Raw genomic sequence first — 27,326 nt, forward strand, 5'->3', positions numbered from 1 at the left:
TCCACTATTTCCACAGTGCAGGGTGTACATAATATGTGCGTGTGCATCTGCATTCTTAAAGAAGAAATCTTTGCTGCCTCCCTCCGGTCTTCTATGTTGCATTTCTAGTTTCTAGTCTTGTGTTTTCTTGCTATCACTATGCTGTTTTGACCCCTGATGTGGGGGGCTTCTGTGGAGCTCTGTTAATTCACATCCACAGGCAAATCTAACCATCTGAAGTATGCTACTGATCATGCCAAATATCCTCCAGGTGGGTAGACTAGAGGAGAAACAACGTTTCAGTGTCTTCTGTGTGTCATAGAGAAACTGGTGTTGGTCTCTGGGCCAGAAAGAAATCTGCCCAGCCCGTTAATGATTCTGCCTCCATAATTTTCCCCATACCAGACAGTCCCCTGCAATATTTTGTTCCAACAATTCACATGCCTGAGGACAAATGGGTGTTCTTTGGTCTGCAAAGCAATAAAGACTTTCATTCAGTCTTTGCTTCAAATTAGTTGCTATCTTACAGAAGAAAGTACAGTCTTAAATGAGTCACCAATAATAATTAATATAATTTTGGTATATTTTGTCAAGACTAGGATAGTACTCTCCTTTTGGCTCAGGAAACAAATTTTGCTTAAATTTTCAAACATAAGACTAGGAAAATGATGAGGTTGGCAGGAATCAATAGCTTCCTAGATTTTGTAGTCAAATCTGTCCTCAAGAAAATGGAAATTACTAGATTATAAATAATGGAATTCCTAAGATGCAAAGTAAACCTACATTTTAAAATTATAGTTACAATATTTTAATTGTGGCTAAGTCTTAAATTGTGGCTAAGTCATCAAATAGAGAGTAAACACATAGAAAGTTCACAGTTATTTGCACTGGTAATATGGACAAAATCTATTAATTCCTAAAAGAGGATTAAAATGGACAATTTTTTTAAGTTGCAAACTAACCTCTAAATCATCGAATTAAGGAACTCAGTTTTCTGGTTAAAGCAGAAAACTCTAGCCAGGAAATCTAAATTATAAGCTAGCTGTAATGAGCCAGAATAATGTGAACAAAATTAAATATAAGGTACTGTAAAGGAAGTTCACAAAGATAAGGATTTTGTTTTTGTTTTGATCATTGCTCCATCTTTAGCATCTAGTTATTATTATAGTAACTTCCTCATTCTCAAGTTTATTGCCTACCTTCCAGAGCTCCCTGAGAGTAGATGTCCCCAGTACCTAGGACCATGCCTGGCACCTTGTAGGCACTCGATAAATATTGAATAAAAGCTTGTAGAAATTCCATGGCTGTGTGCTATGATTATTATTAGCTTATTGAGCATCTACTACAGTGCAAGCATTGTGCTAAGGGCCCTGCCTAAGAGGTATAAGCAAGATTTGAACCAGGCATCTGACTCCTGGGCCCTTTCTCTTGACAGCTACTCCAGGAGTTCAATTCCATGAGAATACAGTCTCCATAAAATATATGGCTTCTACATGAGCATTGGATCTTTGTACTCAAATTGGCTTTTCCTTCTCATATAATGAGAAAAAATACTTCTTAAATGTTTGACTTTATGAGAAACTATGGAACAAAGTATTCATGTTTAAATAATGGTGTTTGATCCCTGAATGTGATGACTGTATTTCTTTCTTAGAACTCAACTAAATTTACAAATATCACATTAGTCATGTGTGTAAGGAGAGCAGGTAGCAATGATTTTATCCCCAACTGACATGGAAAACAGCTCTCAGATGACTGGTTTCTCCATTTCAATATTAATTTCTTCTCTTCAGTATCTAAACTTACAGAATCTTGACAGTAATTATTCAGACAAAGCATTCAGGATTATCAATGCTATCAAACTCATACAGTCAAGTGACCTTTCTCTTCTCACACAGTTAACAGTTAGCTTGACTTTTACTAGATTCACTCTGTATATTCACTCTGAGTTGAACTCAGATTATGTTGTTTTACTAAGATGTGGTTATTACAGCCCAGTTATTACTTTGCTGACTGTTCACCACCCCCTCACCCCCTTTTCAGCCTCCTCTCTTCCTCTCATTTCTGTCTTCTCCTTCTCAGTATCCATCTGTAGTCCATATTTAACCAAGGTAGCTTATACTGAACTTCGCAAGCACAATACATATACATATATTTGCATAATGTATGCAAAAACTTATTTAAGTACACACAAGAAACCTGAAAATAAAGAAGAGAAGAAAGCTAAGGGTTACTAAGTAACTACACTAAAGCTTCCCAGATAACAAACAGGACTGGAACCCAGATGTACCTGGTCTCAAATTTGCATTCTTTCTTCTACATCAGTGGTTCCCAAAGTGTGATGCCTGGACCAGCAACAACAGCATCACCAGGGAATTTGTAAAAAATGCAGATTTTTCAGGCTCCACTCTAGACCCAATGAATCTGGGATGGGGTTCAGACATTTGGGTTGTTTTTTTTTCTAGTAGTTTGTACCTGTTGACTACCTTTATCCAATTCCCCACACCCTAACCATAAAAAATCATTTAAGACCACTCATTAAAATAATGTATTGCCAGGTCCTACCCATTTGATTCAGTAGGTCTGAGGTAGGTCCCAGGAACACAAAATTTTAACAAGTGATATCCCACCCCCACCTCAAGTGATTTTTCTGGTCAAGGAAATTTAATAACACTGTACCAAATCAGGATATTCAACTTTGTACACTTTTTAAAGTAGACATCACATATAATTATGTGATAGTTCCATGTTAAGAATATCTGTATATTGAAACCATATTGTTTCAATACCTTAACTTGAATTAGTATAATTCCAGATTCCCAGAGATTAATAATTACATAGAATTGCAGGCAACTTTGAGAAAAGCCCAGTATCCATTCAAATGTAGAGAACTTAATAAAGGGTTTCTATTTGTGTTATAAAGGACTTCTTGCTTTAAGAAAGGATTCATCTAACATTGTTAAGATGACCATACTACCCAAGGCAGTCTACAGATTCAATGCAATCCCTATCAAAATACCAAGGGCATTTTTCACAGAACTAGAACAAACAATTTTTAAATCTGTATGGAAACACAAAAGACCCTGAATAGTCAAAAAAATCTTGATAAAAAAGAACAGAGCTGGAGGAATCATGTGCCCTGACTTCAGACTATACTACAAAGCTACAGTAATCAAAAAGGCTACGGTACAGTACCAGCACAAAAACAGACACATGTATCAGTGGAACAGAATAAACAGCCCAGAAATAAACCCACACACTTACGGTCAGTTAAACTATGACAAAGGAGGGAAGAATATAAAATGGAAAAAAGACAGTCTCTTCAATAAGTTGTGCTGCGAAAACTGGACAGCCACATGTAAAAGAATGAAATTAGAACATTTTCTCACACCATATACAAAAATAAACTCAAATTGGATTAAAGACCTAACTGTAAGACCAGAAACCATAAAACTCCTAGAAGAAAACATAGGCAGAACACTCCTTGATATAAATTGTAGCAATATTTTGGGGGATCTGTCTCCTAAAGCAAAGGAAATAAAAGCAAAAATAAACAAATGGGACTTAATTAGACTTAAAATATTTTGCACAGCAAAGGAAACCATCAATTAAACAAAAAGACAACCTACTAAATGGGAGAAAATATTTGCAAATAACATGACCGATTAGGGATTAATATCCAACAAATACAAACAGCTCATACAACTCAACATCAAAAAAACAAACAACCCAGTTTAAAAAATGGGCAGAAGACCTGAACAGACATTTTTACAAAGAAGACATACACATGAAACACACAAAGGAGAAGGCATGTCAAAAGATGTCAACATCACTAATCATTGGAGAAATGCAAATTATAACCACAATGAGATATCACCTCACACTTGTCAGAATGCTTTCATTAAAAAGAACACAAATAACAAGTGCTGGGTGTGGAGAAAAGGAAACACTCCCACACTGTTGGTGGGAATGTAAACTGGTACAGCCACTATAGAGAACAATATGGAGGTTCCATAAAAAACTAAAAGTAGAGTTACCATATGACCCAGCAATCCCACTCCTGCACATATATCTGAAAAAGATGAAAACCCTAGGGCTTCCTTGGTGGCGCAGTGGTTGAGAGTCCGCCTGCCGACGCAGGGGATGTGGGTTCGTGCCCTGGTCTGGGAAGATCCCGCATGCCACGGAACTGCTGGGCCTGTGCGCCATGGCCGCTGAGCCTGCGCGTCCGGAGCCTGTGCTCCGCAACAGGAGAGGCCACAACAGTGAGAGGCCCACGTACCACAAAAAAAAAAAAAAAAAAAATGAAAACCCTAATTCAAAAAGAGACATGCAGCACCAATGTTTATAGCAGCACTATTTACAATAGCCAAGACATGGTAGCAACCTAATTGTCCACTGACAGAGGAATGGATAAAGAAGATGTGTGTGTGTGTGTGTGTGTGTGTATGTGTGTGTATACACACATACACATACACACAATGGAATATTACTCAGCCACAAAAAAGAGTGAAATAATGCCATCTGCAGCAAAATGGATGGACCTAGACATTATCATACTAAGTGAAGTAAGTCAGAAAGAGAAAGACAAGTATCATATGATATCACTTATATGTGGAAAATCTAAAAAAAAAAATGATACAAATGAACTTATTTACAAAACAGAAGTAGACTCACAGATGTAGAAAACCAACTTATAGTCACCAAAGGGGAAAGGTGTGGGGAAGGATAAATTAGGAGTTTGGGATTAGCAGATACAAACTACTGTATATAAAATAGATAAACAACAAGGACCTACTGTACAGCTCAAGAAACTATATTCAGTATCTTGTAATAACCTATAATGGAAAAGAATCTGAAAAGAATATATATATATGAACACAAATAACACATATATATCTAAATCACTTTGCTGTACACCTGAAACTAACACAACATTGTAAATCAACTATACTTCAATTTTTAAAAAGTGGCCAATGTGGAAAAAAGAAAAGGAAACAGACTCACAGATATAGCGAACAAACTACTGGTTACCAGTGAAGAGAGGGAAGAAGTGAGGGGTAAGACAGGAGTAGGGGACTAAGAGGTACAAACTATTATGTATAAAATAAATAAGCTACAAGAATATATTGTACAACATGGGAAATAAAGCCAATATTTTATAATATCTATAAACGGAGTATAAATCTTAAAAATTGTGAATCACTATGCTGTACAACTGTAACTTACATAGTACTGTACATCAACTATATCTCAATAAAAGAAAAAGAAAAAAAGAAAGAATTCATCACAACAGTCTTATATAAACTACTTACATGTACAACTAGTACTGTTAAATGTACTCAAATGAAGAGGAAAGGAGCTGTAATTTAGTGAAGTCTAACCACTGTCGTGCAACAAAGGGTGAAATGCCATCTCTCTCAGTATCCTGCAATACGTATGGAGTGTAAAAAGTTAGGAGTCAACATATCTATTGACTTAATAATGCATTCGAATGAGAGGAATGGTTTGATAATTCCTAAACCAGTGTCTCCCACTCAGACTATCCACCAGTGAGTGTATATTTCACCAATTCCCCTTAGCTCCCTTCTCACCCTTTCCCCTCTTCAGTAACAGCTGCTCCTCTCACTACCTCTACTATCCTTTACTGTTAGAGGTCATTATAGAGGATGGGAATGGGTGACATCTCTTTGTTATGTGCGGGTAGTACAAATTATACTGGGAAACACTATTTGGAGCCCAAGCATTTTGCAGTATTCAAGAAATAATAGAAATTCTATCTGCAGGATATAAATGGATTGAGTCACTAATTAACAAAGTGTGCTTCACAGGTCCCAGATGAAATTTTCACATTCCTTTTGCCTCCCTCCATTATCAGTGGCTTTCAAGCAATCATTCCTTTCACATCTAATCCACTGCCGCACACTGAATTCCTAATTATAATTACCCGTAATCTTTTTTTCATAAGCAGATGGAACTAGGGTTCCACAATGGAACATTACCAATTCTAATCATTACACTTACTGGGTCAAATCTGCAATCCTTACTTCCAACTGGGACTCGTTTACATCCAAAGTAGCTTATGGAGAAAGTAAAGTAGAAAGTTCCATACAGCTACTGATATATTTTCAAAAGTGGGTCTGCGTCTTCTATACCCAACAGTGTTGATAAATGCTTTCTGCTACTAACCACAATTTTAGATACATCAGTATCAGGCACTAATCCTGAAACAATCCTATTAACATTCTTTATGTTCATTTCACTTAATGGTACATTAAAGGAAGGTGACATGAGAAAGACATTTTTCAAGTCACCTCAGGAAATGAAATCTACCACTACCTTGTAACAAATTCTAAAGTCTATTTTGTCTGATATGTTTATTGCTACTCCAACTTTCTTTTGATCTCCATTTGCATGGAATACTTTTTTCCATCCCCTCACTTTCAGTCTGTATGTGTCCCTAGGTCTCAAGTGGGTCTCTTGCAGACAGCATATATACAGGTCTTGTTTTTGCCAGTTTATGTTTTTTGGTTGGAGCATTTAATCCATTTACATTTAAGATAATTATCCATAAGTAAGTTCCTATTGCCATTTTCTTAGTTGTTTTGGGTTTGTTTCTGTAGGTCTTTTTTCTTCCCTTCCTCTCACCTTGTAACAAATTCAACATTGTTATTTCAAAACAAATAGTAATACAAAGGCAGAACTCTCTGATCAATTTAACCTATTTCATTTATTTCAAAACATAACTTAAAATGAATAATCAAATGTATTAATCAAAAAGTTCTATATGAAAGCTTGGGGTGGGTAGGGAGGAAAGGATGGACTCCATCAAGATTTCCAGAGCATGTATATGTGTTCATGCATTCCCATAAGCCATCTCCATGGACAAACTGACAGCACGAGGGTGAACTGTGGAACTGAAGTGCTCTGACACATCCATAACTACTGTTGCAGCTCAGCAGGAAAATGCATGAGACCAACTAAACACGTAGCTCATTTGAGTGGAAGTGTGTTTAATATTACAACGAAGTATGTTTAATATTATGATATTCTGTAGTCTCCAATCTTGGGAATTAATATGTATATGCTAAATTTAACATCTGTAGTGACTTGCACACAAACAGCTTCAACTCACTGACTAATCCATGTACTTTTTTTTTTTAACACCTTTATTGGAGTATAATTGCATTACAACGGTGTATTCGTTTCTGCTTTATAACAAAGTGAATCAGCTATACATATACATATATCCCCAAATCTACTCACTCTTGCATCTCCCTCCCACCTTCCCTATCCCACCCCTCTAGGTGGTCATAAAGCACTGAGCTGATCTCCCTGTGCTATGCGGCTGCTTCCCACTAGCTATTTTACATTTGGTAGTATATATAAGTCCATGCCACTCTCTCACTTCGTCCCAGCTTACCCTTCCCCCTCCCCGTGTCCTCAAGTCCATTCTCTAAGTCTGAGTCTTTATTCCTGTCCTGCCCCTAGGTTCTTCAAAACCACTTTTTTTTTTTTTTAAGATTCCATATATATGTGATAGCATACAGTATTTGTTTCTCTCTTTCTGACTTACTTCACTCTGTATGACAGACTCTAGGTCCATCCACCTCACTACAAATAACTCAATTTCATTTCTTTTTATGAGTAATATTCCATTGTATATATGTGCTACATCTCCTTTATCCATTCATCTGTCGATGGACACTTAGGTTGCTTCCATGTCCTGGCTATTGTAAATAGAACTGCAATGAACATTTTGGTACATGACTCTTTTTGAATTATGGTTTTCTCAGGGTATATGCCCAGTAGTGGGATCGCTGGATCGTATGGTAGTTCTATTTTTACTTTTTAAAAGAACCTCCATACTGTTCTCCATAGTCGCTCTATCAATTTACATTCCCACCAACAGTGCAAGAGGGTTCCCTTTTCTCCATACCCACTCCAGCATTTATTGTTTGTAGATTTTTTGATGATGGCCATTCTGACCGGTGTGTGGTGATACGTCATTGTAGTTTTGATTTACATTTCTCTAATGATTAGTGATGTTGAGCATTCTTTCATGTGTTTGTTGGTAATCTGTATATCTTCTTTGGAGAAATGTCTATTTAGGTCTTCTGCCCATTTTTGGATTGGGTTGTTTGTTTTTTTGATATGAGCTGCTTGTATATTTTGGAGATGAATCCTTTGTCAGTTGCTTCATTTGCAAATATTTTCTCCCATTCTGAGCGTTGTCTTTTGGTCTTGTTTATGGTTTCCTTTGCTGTGCAAAAGCTTTTAAGTTTCATTAGGTCCCATTTGCTTATTTTTGTTTTTATTTCCATTTCTCTAGGAGGTGGGTCGAAAAGGATCTTGCTGTGATTTATGTCATAGAGTATTCTATGTTTTCCTCTAAGAGTTTTATAGTGTCTGGCCTTACATTTAGGTCTTAATCCATTATGAGTTTATTTTTGTGTATGGTGTTAGGGAGTGTTTTAATTTCATTCTTCTACATGTAGCTGTTCAGTTTTCCCAGCGCCATTTATTGAAGAGGCTTTCTTTTCTCCATTGTATATTCTTTCCTTCTTTATCAAAAATAAGGTGACCATATGTGCGAGGGTTTATCTCTGGGCTTTCTATCCTGTTCCATTGATCTATGTTTCGGTTTTTGTGTCAGTACCATACTGTCTTGATTACTGTAGCTTTGTAGTATAGTCTGAAGACCAGGAGCCTGATTCCTCCAGCTCTGTTTTTCTTTCTCAAGATTGCTTTGGCTATTCAGGGTCTTTTTTGTTTCCATACAAATTTCATACATTCTTTTTAATAAATGAGATTTCTTAAATACAAACCTTTGGTTTTCTTTTTACACATTCTAAGTCTGTTCATACATATCAATTCACAACAGAAGGAGAATTTTGTCAGACCACATTGTCCATTTTCATAGTTAATGTGTTCAAAGAAGAGACCTTGCTGTGTCCAAGAGGCTTGAGCTGGTTTCTGGCTTGAGCTGGCTAAATTCAATAAGTGTGGGGGACAGCATTCCAAATTGGGGGAGCTGCTAATCCAAAAGGGAAAAATGTTGTTGAGACTGCTAATTGTTCAGGGGTAGAAATTATAGGAACTTAGCCAGAGCTCACAATTTGTGTTGGAGGCTACAAGTAATGAAATAGCATATACTAGTATACTCAGGATTCTGTTATGCTAGTTCCTTGAAAATCTTCAAGAAAAAGACAAAAAAAGAAAGCCATATCCTGCTCTATTAACTGTTTTTGCATGAATATGTAATCTGTATGATTTCAATTCTGTCTTTAGTTAGCCTGATTTAAGGAAGAAAGTTACTAGAATGAAATAAAATGGAATAAAACAAAATAAAATAAAGCAATCATATGTCTCAATCACTATACTAAAATCTAAAGAGGATGGAGAACTTTTTAAAATGAGCCATACAAGAAATATAGTTGGGTAGTAAAACAACCAGTTTTCAGGTTGCTATGATACCTGGTACAGAGATGTAGAACATCTGCTTATACAGAATATAATTAAAATATTTTAATATTTTAAACTATTTCCCTAAAATAATTTTCTTAAATGCTTAAAGAGGCCAGTTTGGTAACTGAATGTGTTTGAGCTTACAAAATGATTCTTTTTACTCCTGAATGCTCCCTTGTGGTTTGACTATGAGGTTATATTATATTGTTTTAATGTGTCAGAACTCATACGATAAAATGAGTATTTCCTCCTTCACAGTAGACAACTTGAGAAGGGATATACTTAATTCAGGATGCTGCCTTTGTTTAAAGGCATTCTTTTATTAAATATTAAAACAAAATTTCTGTTAATAGAACTATAGAAAAACAATGTCAAACAATATGGAAAGACATAGAAAAAAGTAGAATTCAACCAATATCACAAATTGCAGAGATGCTACTCTTAATATTTTAGCAAATATCTTTCCAGACATTTATGCAAACATATGTTATGTAAACAAAAAAATTACAAAAATATGATCCTACTATATATGTGGTTCCATAACCATTTTTCACTCCACAACATAAGAATCATTCAAAATAAGCAGTTTTATAAACCGTATTTACTTAAATTCTTCTTTGATGGGTATTTCAGTGTTTTTTCCCCTTGATTTTTCATGATTATGAACAACTCTGCAACAAGCTCAATGCATTTTCAGAACAACATTTCAGAATTCTCTTCATATGCAAATATACACCCTCAGTTTTTGGAAACTGCACTCCACTGAGTGTATCTTTCCTTGGAAATACCCAAGTCTTTCAAAGCCAGGTCTGGTTGATAGGAGTAGCACTATTACTGGCTACAACCGGCTGTGATTGACGGAGGAAATTCCGTGGAGTTCCATCCATCATATGCTTCTTAGGAGGCAGCACAATAGAGAGAGAAGGGCATAGACTTTGAGCCAGGCAGACCTATTTGCTCTGATAAGTAACTTTTATTGAAGTATAGCATATACACAGAAAAGTGCATGAATTCTAAATATATATCTTACTGGATTTTCACAGAATACACTGTATAACCAGAACTGGTATTTTCTTCTCCTTCTAATACTGCTTTCCATTCACTGCGTAATCCTGGACAAATCATCTCTCTGAGTCTAAACTGGGCATGATAATACCTGCCTTAAAGATGCACTGAGAGGATGAAATGAAATTATGTATACAAAGCTTCTAGTACTCAGTAAATAAATGACAGTTCCCTCCCCTCCTCTCCCCACACTACAAAGCACATTCCAGCCATATCCCAATCAGCTCGTTCTGTCCCTTAACCTAAGGCCATCAAAAGCCTAGAACACCTTGCTCCCCTGACTGTTTGCATTACGAGCCTCTCCATTGTAAAATGAGTTCTTAATGTTTGGGAGGAATACAATCACATCAAGCATCCTAATTTAGAACCACAAGGTATTAACCAGTAAGAGATAAAGAGGCTCATCTCCATTAAGAAAAGCAGTCATTAGAATGACTTGCAAGTTTAATTCTGCTACTCGCTAAGTATTATTAAAAATATAATGAAAGGCAAAGCGCCCTCGGTTTTCACCAGGACACCCAGAGAAGCCAGGTGCAGTCTCCCTCAGCAGCTCCAAGTTTGTTATATCCTCAAGCATAAAATCTATTTTCATTCAAAAAGCCAAAATCAAGAATTTTGGGTAGCAAAGAATGAAATTGAGCTTATTTTTTTGCCATTGCTGCTAAAGCCATACAAGGGCTGAATGCAGTATCCTCAAGTCCAAATGAGAGTCAGCAACACCCAACACTTCCATGATTCTATCTAATCTGTGAGGCCTCAGCCATCTCTCAGGGGCTACTCTATTTTGACAACATTTAGCAATGCAGTAAGCAGACTGTCAAATGCTAATAGTCACAAAAGCAAACAGACAGCACAATAACTTAAAAAAACAGGGCTTCCCTGGTGGCACAGTGGTTGAGAGTCCTCCTGCGATGAAGGGGACACAGGTTCGTGCCCCGGTCCGGGAAGATCCCACGTGTCGCAGAGCGGCTGGGCCCATGGGCCATGGCCGCTGAGCCTGTGCATCTGGAGCCTGTGCTCCGCAACGAGAGAGGCCACAACAGTGAGAGGCCTGCGTACCGCAAAAAAAAAAAAAGCTTCTAAGGTTTGAATCTTACTGTGTGCCAGGCTCTCTGTCATGTAAGCTCTTTACACACTATCACTTTCTTTTTCCCTCACAACAGATCTTTGTGGAGGTTTCCTTATCTCTATTTTGCAGGTGGAGAAATTGAGGCTTAGAGAGATGAAGTTACCTGTCCAAGATCACATAGAAAAGATGACTGAAGATTCAAGCCTAGGCCAAGGAGAGACTATTGAGCATTTAAGCCTGGGTCTGTTGGACTCCAAAGTGTTTGTCTCTAAAAACCAGATGGCCAGAAAAGTTGCCTTTGTCCACTATGATGTTTCATACAAAGTATTACACTTTGTCCCTGATGTCTACAGAAATTTTAAAAACTAATCAATCCCTTTGGGGTGGGAAAACACTTTGATATTGTAAGGACAGGAAGAACTGCCTTAACGAAAAGACTTCTCTGATGAAAACATTTGTTGCTAGAATTTTTCTAGTTATTTTGTTTTTAGTTAGCAGGTAATTAATAATGAGATAAACAACATGAAGACAGGGAAATGCTTTTGAAGTGGTGTTGTCTGTAATAATTTTCTCCATTTCTTTGAATGCTTTTCATTTCAAGACTGCAGGAGAGGCATCTCAGTGTAACTACCACTCCATATGAAGCTAAGAAGTGGTGGAAATTTCATATGGAAATTTTAATAATCCCTTTCTCTCCAAAGCCAATTGTTTTTCTTTCCTACTTGGAACCAGCCCATCCCATTTGACTTCCAGCCACGCGCTTGGAGGTTGGTTGGAAAGCTGTAACGAGCAGAGGCTGCCAGCATGTCGGGTTCCATTGTGTTTGTGTGACTGCTGATCAGAGCGATGAAACAAGGATTAGCTTCATTCTTATCACTATGAATAAATGTGATCGTGTGACAACACTGGAGCTTTCATCATTTATTAAAAAGGAAAGGAAGAGATGTAAAAGTGGCTATACAACCCTTATCAAAAAGTCTGCTTGTTCCCTGAGGTCAGCAGTTGATATTACTTTTGTATTATTTAGGTGGTTGTGAATAAAAAGCTTTATTAATACAAGCATCAATCCAAGGAAAACCATGCTCATCTCACTATGGTTTTAGAGGACATACTATGAACGGTTTTCTCCAGCCAAATCTTTCACTCAGAATTGAAAAAGACCATAGAAAACAAAAGGTTCATTTGGGAAACTATAGAATATTGATGTATTTAACATTCAGTTCAATTGAATCAATTATTTAATTAACTGGAGGTTATGTGGAAGTGAGATATAACGTGACACTCCAAGGACATCTGGAATCTCTCTCTCTCACTTACACACACACACGCACCGGGAGAGAGAAAAAGAGAGAGAGAAAGGCTTCAATTAGTAGTCCTTGAGGTTTGTGAATGTTATGAGTTTAAGAGTTTAAATTCATTGGTTTGTGCATTTTTCAGTCCCAAGTTCCTATAAAACAGGAGACATTATAGTTGGAGAAGGCAGGTCAGAGCACTAGCTGTTTCTTCCCAGAACCTTCGACCTGCACAACGTGACTGAAAAGTATCTGGGAAGAGAGTTTGGGAAGGGCTTCCTGTTTGTCCTCATTTATTAGACTCTTCTTCTCTTTCCCAGCACACACACATAAAACACAACATGAATGCCATATAATGTGCTGTCTCTGATTTGCCAGAATGATTTTATGTTTGTTTTCCATCTGAGGTCATTTCTGAACATATCCAGACATTGTTCCTGAAGACGCGAACTCATTTCTGTCCCTCAGAGATCATCTTCCATAATGCCCTGGCACACCAAGGAAGTGGATTCCAGCCTGCTGTAGCAATGGTGACCATCCCCACCATGAACTATCTTAACCCATGAGGAAGTTAAAACTTCAAGTATCCGCTGTTTTGTTTATTAAGTCTGGACCTAAAAGCTGGTCCCAAAAATGTCCCTCAATTCCTGCAGGCCATTTGGAAGTCAATTTTTATCTCCTCCCACAGCACTCTTCTCGCAAATGCTACACTGGCAAGAGGAACAGCTGGCTCATCTCAGTCCCTCTGGTGAAGAGCGGCTTCCCAACGGGCAAAGAATGGGTTCTGAGCAGCCAGCCTCCCCTTCTACTCCCCAGAGAGGTTACAGTGACAGGGCTGGAGTCAATGGAGTCAGAGGGATAGGTTCCAGGCTGAGCGAGGCGCCAGAGTGCCTTCCCTTCTGGGCCACACACAGCCTTCCTCTCTTCCCTCTGAGCTTCTCCCCTTAGCCTTTCTCCCTCACACTCCTGAAGCTTCAGTACACTTCAGTGGGAAAGGCAAAGTGTGCAGAGACAGTAAAATTATGAAGTTTCTTCTTTGACATGCTCTACACCAAACCCATAGCTTTTACCCCAAAGCCAACTTCCCTTCCATAGGCCTACCTCCATCAGTGACAGTTACCATTAGCCTAACTGCCTGATTTCTCCTGATCTTTGCCTCTTCAGCTTAATTGAAGCTCCCTGTAGCTCACAGTTAGGTTACCGAAATGGATTGAATCAATCAAGGTCCATTGAGGGAAAAAGAAACCACTCCAAGTGTTCAAGAGAGAGGGAATTTAACACAGGGCCTCATATATACAAGTGCTGGAAGAGTTGAGAAACCAAGAGCAAACAAGGAGGTAACCCAGAGATTAGCACAGTAGGTAGTCACTACATTCCCACAAAAGGAGGAAGTGGTGTTACCAGTACCCAAGGGCCAGAGTCATGGAAGAAGCTAGAACCACAGCGAGCCTGTTTTGCAGAAGCTGGAGCCACAAAGCAAACACAACATAGCTGCAGAATCTCACCCATCTCCTAACAGTGCCTCCCATTGGCCAGAATTGGAGCTGGGAAATAGGCAGCAGGGGTTGAACCCTCTGCCATACAAAGAAGGGGAAACAAGGAACAAATCTGGTAGCAAAAAGGCCAAGAACCAGCTCATAAGCTAAATATACTCTATTATATTTAGTTCCCACAATAAATAACTGATACTGTCATTCTACATTGTAGGAAATTAAGTCTCAAGAGGATAAGTAACATACCTGGGGTCAAATGGTGCAGCCAAGGTTTGAACCTTGATCTCTCCAACTCTAAACTCCTTTTTGTTTCCCCTGCTTCACCGCTTTCTCTTGCCAGTAACTCTTCAGCTATAATATTTACACCATAATAGGGTATAGTCTCAAAGTGTAAACAAGAATGTTAAGTTTTCTTAACATCAGAATAAATTCATTATTTCTAAGTTTTTCTAATTAAGAAAGTAGTAACATCTATAAACCATAGACTCACAAGCATTAAAAATGTAAAACTATGTTAACATTAGCAAGAGCAGGGTAAAGTGTATACAGGCTCTACCTATACTATCTTTACAATTTTTCTATAAAAATTATTGCAAAATAAAAGGTTTATTTTTTAAGACCCACTGAATGTTTAATGTCTCCATCGATATGGAATAACGGTGTGTTTGCTCCTCTTGTCGTCCATTTCTCAGTCCCCTTTCCCATGACTTTGTTCATTGTTCAGAGCTTTCTTGTCATCCCTGATCCCTCAAATTGATTGCATTTTGTGTTCAAGCCAGGAAACTCCAGCAATATGAACTTGAAAGAGACAGAACTCACTTAGCTTACTTTCCACTCTCTACATTGTGGTTGAAATGTTTCCCCTTCAAACAATTACACTGCATAGCACTTTCAAATGTAACTACTTGAAGAAAACCAATTTTAGAAAATCAAAAATAGCCCACAAAGGTGTTGACTGGGTAACAAACTGCTTCATCTAGGATTCTAGAAGCCTCTAAAGAGAGTTTCCAGATGTTCTTTAGCATATGAGAGAAAATAAAGGAAGAATTAGAAAAGAAGAGGCAAGGAGATCAAAATAGTATAAGACAGAGACTTTTGGGGGTGAAGAAGGCCAGAGAGGAATTTTTAATTCCAGATCATTTCATATCAGCCAAATTGCCAAATGAATGATACCTGACATATGTAAGTCTTAATTTAAATACCACCATCTAAGTCAAAGGAATGTTATGAGACTTATATTTTAAAACCTTCTCACAGCACACATCAGACAAAACAATCTTTTAACAGTCTGCTTTAAACTAAAAGCGTTCTATTAAGTGTTTTCTTCTTTTCTTTTTATTACTCCCAAGTTTCCCAAAATAGTACCTTTGCTGGATATTCCTTTTATACACTTAAAGATACCTTTTTTTCTTTTCTTTCTTCTCCCCCCAGCCACTCCCTACAACCCACCACTTCCCAGGGATGCAAGAGAGATAAAGGATCTTTAAGCATCTACATATTAGTCATGTTATTGGATAATGGAAAGAGTTATTTTTTACTTTTCTGGTAAAGTCTGTTTACCTCAAGTCTCTTATTTCTTCCACATCTCACCTACCATTCTCTACATACAATAATAACCATGAAGAAAGAAGAAGAAGAAAAAAAACAGGCCTTGAAGCCATTTCCACAGCCTTACCAGGCAAGGGTGAGCCAGAACACCTTCCATATCAGACTGAACACAACAGGAGGCAAGTTTCAAATCACAACCCTCACCTCCTCACCCCTCCCTAACCAGCCCAGCCTGTGAGGCCCACACTCATCCAGGTGCTGGGGTATTCATCCTTGTCAAAGTCGTCCTCACAGTTTTCATACAAGCTCTTCCAGGATGCAGTGACACTGTGGGTGATACATGTGCCCAGCAACTCTTCATATCTGCCAGTCTTCAGTTATAAAAAGACAGGTTTTCTTGGCACCCTCTTACTCTCTTCTCAGCAGAATCTTTCAGGCTCCCAGTCCATCATTACTGGCACAGGCCCACCCACTTTCATTGTTCAATGGAAGGTGCCATCTATTAATAATGTTGAAGTCAGGGACGGTATGACCACCACACAGTAGTAAACTGGAGGTGCCAAGTTTCACTCAAAAGGCGTGAAAGATGCTGTGATTTATGGCAATCCTAATGAGCTGGAGATTCTGGACCTGTAAGCCCCTGCTGCTTCTGCAGCCTCTGCCAGCTCTACTGCCACGTCCCGGGCTATTGGACAGCACCCCCTCCCCCTTAGGGGAATTTATGGTTAAACTGCATTCAAAGGCTTCCTGTGCCATCCACTTTTCTTTAAAAGGCAACACTCATCAGGAGAGTCCATTTGGGGAAATGAGAGAAAGGGTCCTATCTTTGCTTTCTCTCTTTTGCTCTATGACTGCTCTCCAAAGGATTCCCCACTAGCTCTATAGTGAAATAAAATCAGGAGGTAATTTTATTTATTTACTATTTGCATCAGATATTCTTCTATAAAAGGTTTAGAGGAGAGAGCCAGAAAGCTTCAGGGGCTGTTGGTTAAGAGAAAAGATTTACGCTGCTGTATTTGAGGCACTTGATGTTCCTTCCCTCCAGGAATGTGATCTGTCATCAGTCACAAGTAGGAGCAGACGAAACAATCCCGGTGACTCCCAAACCATGCAGATGTGCTCATACCCCTTGAGCTCCCTGCTTTACTTCAGGTAATTCTTCTGAGCACTAAACACTCAACCCTGTAATGGAATGGAATCACAGAAACCAGGCTGACCAAAATGGCACCTTAGTTCCTTTATGTTCTGTCACCACCCACCTGCTCCCTCTCCCCACGCTTCTTGCTACTCAGCTAGTGTTCTAACTCTAGACATAAACCATTCACTCCATCCAAGCTCTTCTTCCACAGGAACCATGCTTGTTCAACTCCTAAAGTCACCATCTTGTTCCTCTATCAAACCAAATTCATACTCTTCTCAGAAATTGAGATTAAATGCAATATTCTCCACGAACTTTTTCCCAGCTAATCCAGGCCACCACACTGACCTCTCCTTTCTTTTGATTCTTATGGCATTTGGTATTTGGTACAGTGTGATGAAATGATTCTACTCTACAAGGTTCTTAATCTGCCAACATGCACATGGAAGACTTATGCAAAGTGAATGGGCACTCCATTCTCTGAATTCCATCTCCATGCCCTGTAACAGCCATTTCAATATAGAGAAGAAACACCCCACTGTTTAAAGTTAGGACCTGATTTTTTTATAACGCAAGAAAGTCAAGGTATAAGACTAAATGCAAATGAAACAAATTAGAGACACAACATGTTGTGTTGCTCATGTGTGCACGTAGTTTCACATCACTTTATAATTGCTTCTAGTGCCCCTTCCAAGTTCACCCTTCTCCCTACATACGTTCAGTTGTGTGCCAGGTTATTTCTCTCAACTCCATGTAGTCCTTGAAGATAGAGATTCACTATGTTTTGAGCCCAAGGCTCCCCACCTGTGTTATTAAAATTAGTTTCTGCAGAAGCAGTCATGGGGGCATCCCTATACATGGATCACAGAACTATCCTAAAGTAACTGCCTCTTTCTTAGCCTATAAGCAACAAAGCCTAGTTCAGCATACTTTCTGACTCTACGATTTCTGGAAAAGCCCCAGACTCCTTAAGAACTCTGGATAATCTACATCTCACCATATAACTGTGTGGCAAAAAGCTGGCGCTCCCATTTCTAAGTTATAAAGTCAAAAAAGTATCTCATATATTAGTGTCCTCACACTGCACTTTTGAGAACTCTGGCTCTGACCAGATTGAAATAACTTTCAATTCATATACATTTATGATACAGAATATAGGAGATTTTTTTTTTGCTACTATCACACAATTAGTCCTTGATTATAAAGTGTTATATTTTTCTCTGGTTATTTCATTTACATATGTCTTGTCTGAAGAATTCTGCAAGGAAGTGAACACGTTTTTCACTTCTTTTCTGTCTCCCTTAGCATCTTGGTAATTTGATTCTATATTGAGATGTAAAGAAATTGTATACTATCAGGTTTAAAGAATACTAGAAGGGAAGGCCCTAGTTTGACTTAAACTAGGAGCTGACAAACTTTTTCAGTAAAAAGCTAGTCAATATTTTAAGCTTTTGGTCCATATAGCTTCTGTTGAAACTACTTAACTCTGCCATTGTAGTGTGAAAGCAGCCATAAATAATACGTAAATAAATGAATGTAGCTGTGTCCCAATAAAACTTTATTTATAAAAACGGGACAGGTTATACTAGGCCTACAGGCCATAGTTTGTCAACCTCAAACTTAAACTGTGAAAACATCAAAAAAGACAAATGGTATATTAGAACTCCACCAGTCAACACTGTAATTCAAACTCAACTCCACAAGTTTTTGATTGCTAATTAAATTGAAATTAAGAGTGGTAAGATATATATACCTCAGTGAAGATCTCTATCAAATTAAGTGGTACACCTGTGCCCTGGCAGGGCTCACTTCCAAGATTTTTCTGCCCCTTTACATCCCACCTCATCCCTGAGTATTTTATTCCAGAGATAACTGCAGCTAAACTCAATGAGGCACTTATGTACTATTACTGACAGTTTTCATTTGTTTTTATGTTTCATTTAAGTCCAGATAAATCAGTTCTTAAGCAAATGCCTATGCATTAAAAATTAACAGTTGAGGGCTTCCGGGAAGATGGCAGAAAAGTAAGATGCGGAGATCACCTTCCTCCCCACAGATACACCAGAAATAAATCTCTACACGTGGAACAACTCCTACAGAAGGTCCATGCCTGGTGGTGTATTTTGGGGTGTCTGTGGACTTATGATTTTAGGCAGCCTCTCTGCTAATGGGTGGGGTTGTTTTCCTGTCTTGCTAGTTGTTTGGCATAGGATGTCCATCACTCTAGCTTGCTGGTCCTTGAGTGAAGCTGGGTGCTGGTGTTGAGATGGCGATCTCTGGGAGAATTTTGCTGTTTGATATTATGTGGAGCTGGGAGGTCTCTTGTGGACCAGCGTCCTGAAGTTGGCTCTCCCACCTCAGAGGCACAGCACTGACTCCTGGCTATAGCACCAAGAGCCTTTCATCCACACGGCTCAGAATAAAAGGGAGAAAAAGTAGAAAGAAAGAATTAGTAGAAGTAGAAAGAAAGAAAGAAGGAAAGAAAGAAAGAAAAAAAGAAGGGATGGAGGGAGAGAGGAAGGGAGGAAGGAAGGAGGGAAGGAAGGAAAAAAGAAAGAAAGAAGATAAAGTAAAATAAAGTAAGATAAAATATAATAAACTTATTAAAATAAAAAAATAATTATTAAGAAAAAATAATGAAAAACAAACAAACAGAAAAAACGGACAGATAGAACCCTAGGACAAATGGTGGAAGCAAAGCTATACAGACAAAATCTCACACAGAAGCATACACATACACACTTACAAAAAGAGGAAAAGGGGAAAAAATCATAAATCTTGCTCTCAAAGTCCACCTCCTTAATTTGGGATGATTCGTTGTCTATTCATGTATTCCACAGATGCAGGGTACATCAAGTTGATTGTGGAGCTTTAATCCACTGCTTCTGAGGCTGCTGGGAGAGATTTCCCTTTCTCTTCTTGTTTGCACAGCTCCCAGGGGCTCAGCTTTGGATTTGGTCCCGCCTCTGCGTGTAGGTCACCGGAAGGCGTCTGTTCTTCGCTCAGCCAGGAAGGGGTTAAAGGAGCCGCTGATTCGGAGGCTCTTGGTCACTCAGGCTGTGAGGAGGGAGGGGCACAGAGGGCGGGGCAAGCCTGCGGCGGCAGAGGCCGGCGTGACGTTGCAGCAGCGTGAGGTTCGCTGTGCATTCTCCCGGGTGAGTTGTCCCTGGATCCCGGGACCCTGGCAGTGGTAGGCTGCACAGGCTCCCTGGAACGGGGGTGTGGATAGTGACCTGTGCCTGCACACAGGCTTCTTGGTGGTGGCAGCAACAGCCTTAGCATCTTATGCCCGTCTCTGGGATCCGCGCTTTTAGCCACGGCTCGCGCCCGTCTCTGGAGCTTCTTTAAGCAGCACTCTTAATCCTGTCTCCTCGGGCACCAGGAAACAAAGAGGGAAGAAAAAGTCTCTTGCCTCTTCGGCAGCTCCAGACTTTTCCCCGGACTCCCTCCCGGCCAGCCGTGGCGCACTAACCCCCTGCAGGCTGTGTTCACGCCGCCAACCCCAGTCCTCTCCTGGCGCTCCAACCGAAGCCGAGCCTCAGCTCCCAGCCTTGCCCGCCCCGGCGGTGAGCAGACAAGCTTCTCGAGCTGGTGAGTGCCGGTCCGACACCAATCCTCTGTGCGGGAATCTCCCTGCTTTGCCCTCTGCTCCCCTGTTGCTGTGCTCTCCTCCGCAGCTTCGAAGCTGTCCCCCTGCACCACCCGCAGTCTCCGCCCGTGAAGGGGCTCCCTAGTGTGTGGAAACCTTTCCTCCTTCACAGCTCCCTCCCACTGGTGCAGGTCCTGTCCCTATCCTTTTGTCTCTGTTTTTTCTTTTTTCTTTTGCCCTACCCAGGTACGCGGGGTGGGTTTCTTGCCTTTTGGGAGGTCTGAGGTTTTCTGCCAGCGTTCAGTAGGTGTTCTCACCAGAAAGACAAGATCCAGGCTCATCCACCAGAACACAGGCACTAGTCCCCTCCACCAGGAAGCCTACACAACCCACTGAACCAACCTTAGCCACTGGGGACAGACACCAAAAACAACAGGAACTATGAACCTGCAGCCTGCAAAAAGGAGACCCCAAACACAGTAAGATAAGCAAAATGAGAAGACAGAAAACCACACAGCAGATAAAGGAGCAAGTAAAAAACCCACCAGACCTAACAAATGAAGAGAAAATAGGCAGTCTACCTGAAAAAGAATTCAGAATAATGATAGTAAAGATGATCCAAAATCTTGGAAATAGAATGGACATAATGCAAGAAACATTTAACAAGGACCTAGAAGAACTAAAGAGGAAACAAACAATGATGAACAACACAATAAATGAAATTACAAATACTCTGGATGGGATCAATAGCAGAATAACTGAGGCAGAAGAACGGATAAGTGACCTGGAAGATAAAATAGTGGAAATAACTACTGCAGAGCACAATAAAGAAAAAAGAATGAAAAGAACTGAGGACAGTCTCAGATACCTCTGGGACAACGTAAAATGCACCAACATTCGAATTATAGGGGTTCCAGAAGAAGAAGAGAAAAAGAAAGGGACTGAGAAAATATTTGAAGAGATTATAGTTGAAAACTTCCCTAATATGGGAAAGGAAATAGTTAATCAAGTCCAGGAAGAACAGAGAGTCCTATACAGGATAAATCCAAGGAGAAATACACCAAGACACATATTAATCAAACTGTCCAAAATTAAATACAAAGAAAACATATTAAAAGCAGCAAGGGAAAAACAACAAATAACACACAAGGGAATCCCCATAAGGTTAACAGCTGATCTTGCAGCAGAAACTCTGCAAGCCAGAAGGGACTGGCAGGACATATTTAAAGTGATGAAGGAGAAAAACCTGCAACCAAGATTACCCAGCAAGGATCTCATTCAGACTTGATGGAGAAAGTAAAACCTTTACAGACAAGCAAAAGCTGAGAGAGTTCAGCACCACCAAACCAGCTTTACAACAACTGCTAAAGGAACTTCTCTAGGCAAGAAACACAAGAGAAGGAAAAGACCTACAATAACGAACCCAAAACAAATAAGAAAATGGGAATAGGAACACACGAATTGATAATTGCATTAAATGTAAATGGACTAAATGCTCCCACCAAAAGACACAGATTGGCTGAATGGATACAAAAACAAGACCCTTATTTGCTGTCTACAAGAGACCCACTTCAGACCTAGAGACACATACAGACTGAAAGTAAGGGGATGGAAAAAGATATTTCATGCAAATGGAAACCAAGAGAAAGCTGGAGTAGCAATTCTCATATCAGACAAAACAGACCTTAAAATAAAGACTATTAGAAGAGACAAAGAAGGACACTACATAATGATCAAGGGATCTATCTAAGAAGAAGATATAACCATTGTAAATATTTATGCACCCAACATAGGAGCACCTCAATACATAAGGCAAATACTAAAAGCCATAAAAGGGGAAATCGACAGTAACACATTCATAGTAGGGGACTTTAACACCCCACTTTCACCAATGGAAACATCATCCAAAATGAAAATAAATAAGGAAACACAAACTTTAAATGATACATTAAACAAGATGGATTTAATTGATATTTATAGGACATTCCATCCAAAAACAACAGAATACACATTTTTCTCAAGTGCTCATGGAACATTCTCCAGGATAGATCATATCTTGGGTCACAAATCAAGCCTTGGTAAATTTGGGAAAATTGAAACTGTTTCAAGTATCTTTTCCGATCACAACACTATGAAACTAGATATCAATTATAGGAAAAGATCTGTAAAAAATACAAACACATGGAAGCTAAACAACACACTACTTAATAACGAAGTGATCACTGAAGAACTCAAAGAGGAAATTAAAAAATACCTAGAAACGAATGACAATGGGGACATGACGACCCAAAATCTATGGGATGCAGCAAAAGCAGTTCTAAGAGGGAAGTTTATAGTAATACAATCCTACCTTAAGAAACAGGAAACATCTCGAATAAACAACCTAACCCTGCACCTAAAGCAATTAGAGAAAGAAGAACAAAATAACCCCAAAGTTAGCAGAAGGAAAGAAATCATAAAATTCAGAACAGAAATAAATGAAAAAGAAATGATAGCAAAGATCAATAAAACTAAAAGCTGGTTCTTTGAGAAGATAAACAAAATTGATAAACCATTAGCCAAACTCATCAAGAAAAAAAGGGAAAAGACTCAAATCAATAGAATTAGAATTGAAAAAGGAGAAGTAACAACTGACACTGCAGAAATACAAAAGATCATGAGAGAGTACTACAAGCAATTCTATGCCAGTAAAATGGACGACCTGGAAGAAATGGACAAATTCTTAGAAATGCACAACCTGCCAAGACTGAATCAGGAAGAAATAGAAAATATGAACAGACCAATCACAAGCACTGAAATTGAAACTGTGATTAAAAATCTTCCAACAAACAAAAGCCCAGGACCAGATGGCTTAACAGGCGAATTCTATCAAACATTTAGAGGAGAGCTAACACCTATCCTTCTCAAACTCTTCCAAAATATACCAGAGGGAGGAACACACCCAAACTTATTCTACGAGGCCACCATCACCTTGATACCAAAACCAGACAAAGATGCCACAAAAAAAGAAAACAACAGACCAAAATCTCTGATGAACATAGATGCAAAAATCCTCAACAAAATACTAGCAAACAGAATCCAACAGCACATTAAAAGGATCATACACCATGATCAAGTGGGGTTTATTCCAGGAATGCAAGGATTCTTCAATATACACAAAACAATTAATGTGATAAACCATATTAACAAATTGAAGGAGAAACACCATATGATCATCTCAATAGATGCAGAGAAAGCTTTTGACAAAATTCAACACCCATTTATGATAAAAACCCTGCCGAAAGTAGGCATAGAGGGAACTTTCCTCAACATAATAAAGGCCATATATGACAAACCCACAGCCAACATCATCCTCAATAGTGAAAAAACGAAACCATTTCCACTAAGATCAGGAAAAAGACAAGGTTGCCCACTCTCACAACTCTTATTCAACATAGTTTTGGAATTTTTAGCCACAGCAATCAGAGAAGAAAAGGAAATAAAAGGAATCCAAATCAGAAAAGAAGAAGTAAAGCTGTCACTGTTTGCAGATGACATGATACTATACATAGAGAATCCTAAAGATGCTACCAGAAAACTACTAGAGCTAATCAATGAATTTGGTAAAGTTGCAGGATACAAAATTAATGCACAGAAATCTCTTGCATTCCTATACACTAATGATGAAAAATCTGAAAGAGAAATCAAGAAAACACTCGTATTTACTACTGCAACAAAAAGAATAAAGTATCTAAGAATAAACCTACCTAAGGAGACAAAAGACCTGTATGCAGAAAATTATAAGACACTGATGAAAGAAATTAAAGATGATACAAGTAGATGGAGAGATATACCATGTTCTTGGATATGAAGAATCAATATTGTGAAAATGACTCTACTACCCAAAGCAATCTACAGATTCAATGCAATCCCTATCAAACTACCACTGGTATTTTTCACAGAACTAGAACAAAAAATTTCACAATTTGTATGGAAACACAAAAGACCCCAAATTGCCAATGCAATCTTGAGAACGAAAAATGGAGCTGGAGGAATCAGGCTCCCTGACTTCAGACTATACTACAGAGCTACAGTAATCAAGACAGTATGGTACCAGCACAAAAACAGCAAGAGAGATCAATGGAACAGGATAGAAAGCCCAGAGATAAACCCATGCACATATGGTCATCTTATCTTTGATAAAGGAGTCAGGAATGTACAGTGGAGAAAGGACAGCCTCTTCAATAAGTGGTGCTGGGAAAACTGGACAGGTACATATAAAAGTATGAGATTAGAACACTCCCTAACACCATACATAAAAATAAGCTCAAAATGGATTAAAGACCAAAATGTAAGGCCAGAAACTATCAAACTCTTAGAGGAAAACATAGGCAGAACACTCTATGACATAAATCACAGCAAGATCCTTTCTGACCCACCTCCCAGAGAAATGGGAAAAAAACAAAAATAAACAAACGGGACCTAATGAAACTTCAAAGCTTTTGCACAGCAAAGGAAACCATAAACAAGACCAAAAGACAACCCTCAGAATGGGATAAAGTATTTGCAAATGAAGCAACTGACAAAGGATTCATCTCCAAAATTTACAAGCAGCTCATGCAGCTCAATAACAAAAAAACAAACAACCCAATCCAAAAATGGGCAGAAGACCTAAATAGACATTTCTCCAAAGAAGATATACAGACTGCCAACAGACACATGAAAGAATGCTCAACTTCATTAATCATTAGAGAAATGTAACTCAAAACTACAATGAGATATCATCTCACACCCGTCAGAATGGCCATCATCAAAAAATCTAGAAGCAACAAATGCTGGAGAGGGTGTGTAGAAAAGGGAACCCTCTTGCACTGTTGGTGGGAATGTAAATTGATACAGCCACTGTGGAGAACAGTATGGAGGTTCCTTAAAGAACTAAAAATAGAACTACCATATGACCCAGCAATCCCACTACTGGGCATATACCCTGAGGAAACCATAATTCAAAAAGAGTCATGTACCTCAGTTTTCATTGCAGCTCTATTTACAATAGCCCGGAGATGGAAACAACCTAAGTGTCCATCATCGGATGAATGGATAAAGAAGACGTGGCACATATATACAATGGAATATTACTCAGCCATAAAAAGAAACGAAACTGAGCTATTTGTAATGAGGTGGATAGACCTAGAGTCTGTCATACAGAGAGAACTAAGTCAGAAAGAGAAAGACAAATACCGTATGCTAACACATATATATGGAATCTAAGAAAAAAAAATGTCATGAAGTACCTAGGGGTAAGACAGGAATAAAGACACAGACCTACTAGAGAATGGACTTGAGGATATGGGCAGGGCGAAGGGTAAGCTGTGACAAAGCGAGAGAGAGGCATGGACATATATACACTACCAAACGTAAGGTAGATCGCTAGTGGGAAGCAGCCGCATAGCACAGAGAGATCAGCTCGGTACTTTGTGACCACCTGTAGGGGTGGGATAGGGAGGGTGGGAAGGAGGGAGACGTAAGAGGGAAGAGATATGGGAACATATGTATATGTATAACTGATTCACTTTGTTATAAAGCAGAAACAAACACACCATTGTAAAGCAATTATACTCCAATAAAGATGTAAAAAAAAAAAAATTAACAGTTGAGTCCTTGGCAGCCCCATTGATTACTGGCAATTAAAATTCTTTACTCCAGAATGCATATCCATGAATATCTTCCCCCTTCTCTCCCACTCCTAGTTACTTCTCAAGTTCTTGTATTAAATATAAGTCAATGCAAAATAATTATTCCTTTTGTCCTCAATTTCAAAATGGAAATTCTATAAAGCAAAATGAACTGACACATCAAATATTTCCACAGTTAAAGAAACAGTGAAAGTATCCTATGTAATAAAGATTAGGACAACATATCCAAATTACAAATGGTTTAACTTTCCACCTAAAATAATGCAATGTTTCATATCCTCTACATTCCTAAGATTCATAACCCTCAAAAAACTAGAGTATTAAATAAAGCTCAATAAACGCTGGAAAATTAAAGAAAATCTGACTTGAATAGTCAGTTGATTCACTCTAATGGACATTTGATTTCCACTAGAAAGCATAATGCAAAAAAACATACATAAATGTTAAAAGGAAAATAATCTGACAACATGAAAGGACTTATCACCCAAAATTAACTCCTACATTTTGCGCTGTAAGTAAACAATTAAAACCAAGGTAGGAAACTAAATTTTACCTATACTTAGAGTTAATCTTAAAAAGAATTTAGTATAAATCTTAATAGAGTTAAAGCATATCATCTAAAGATCACAGGCAATGCGGACTATACTCAGTGCAACCACATTTTTCTGAGTAGAAAGTTAGTGGAGGTAGCAAATTAGCCAGCCTTTCTACTTCCCACAGAAATTAAGCTTTCTGCTAACTCTAATGTTGTGTGCTACCTCCTTAACCCTTTCTTGCTGACTTTAGACAGTTTTCAGAAAATGAAACTACAATTAGAAGTGAATTGACCTACTGAAGTAGGAAACAAAGGTATGTTTAATATGATTCCAGTTTCAAAAAAAAAAATAAACCCACCAAAAAATAAGCAAATAGTGGTATTCTGCAGGAAGTTGGAGCAATTTTTACTTCTTTTCTCCTTTTCTCTATTTTTCAAATTTTCTGCCATTATAATGCCTCACTTTTACAAATCAGAA

At 38.6% G+C, this 27,326-nt stretch overlaps 1 protein-coding gene across 2 annotated transcripts in view; it reads right to left on the reverse strand.

Annotated features, from left to right (window-relative positions):
* Nucleotides 1–27,326, reverse strand: part of PLCL1 (phospholipase C like 1 (inactive)) — a 375,533-nt gene that overhangs the window by 102,668 nt on the left and 245,539 nt on the right. The window contains exon 1 of one of the 2 annotated variants that reach the window (XM_032638151.1): nucleotides 14,613–14,649. The exons of the other annotated variant lie outside the window; for it this stretch is intronic. The gene's annotated coding sequence lies outside the window, so the exon portion shown is untranslated. Of the gene's footprint in view, nucleotides 1–14,612; nucleotides 14,650–27,326 lie in introns of those variants that run through there. 2 annotated transcript variants of the gene reach the window in all.

Source organism: Phocoena sinus, chromosome 7, assembly GCF_008692025.1.
Source record: "Phocoena sinus isolate mPhoSin1 chromosome 7, mPhoSin1.pri, whole genome shotgun sequence".
NCBI classification, from domain to species: domain Eukaryota; kingdom Metazoa; phylum Chordata; class Mammalia; order Artiodactyla; family Phocoenidae; genus Phocoena; species Phocoena sinus.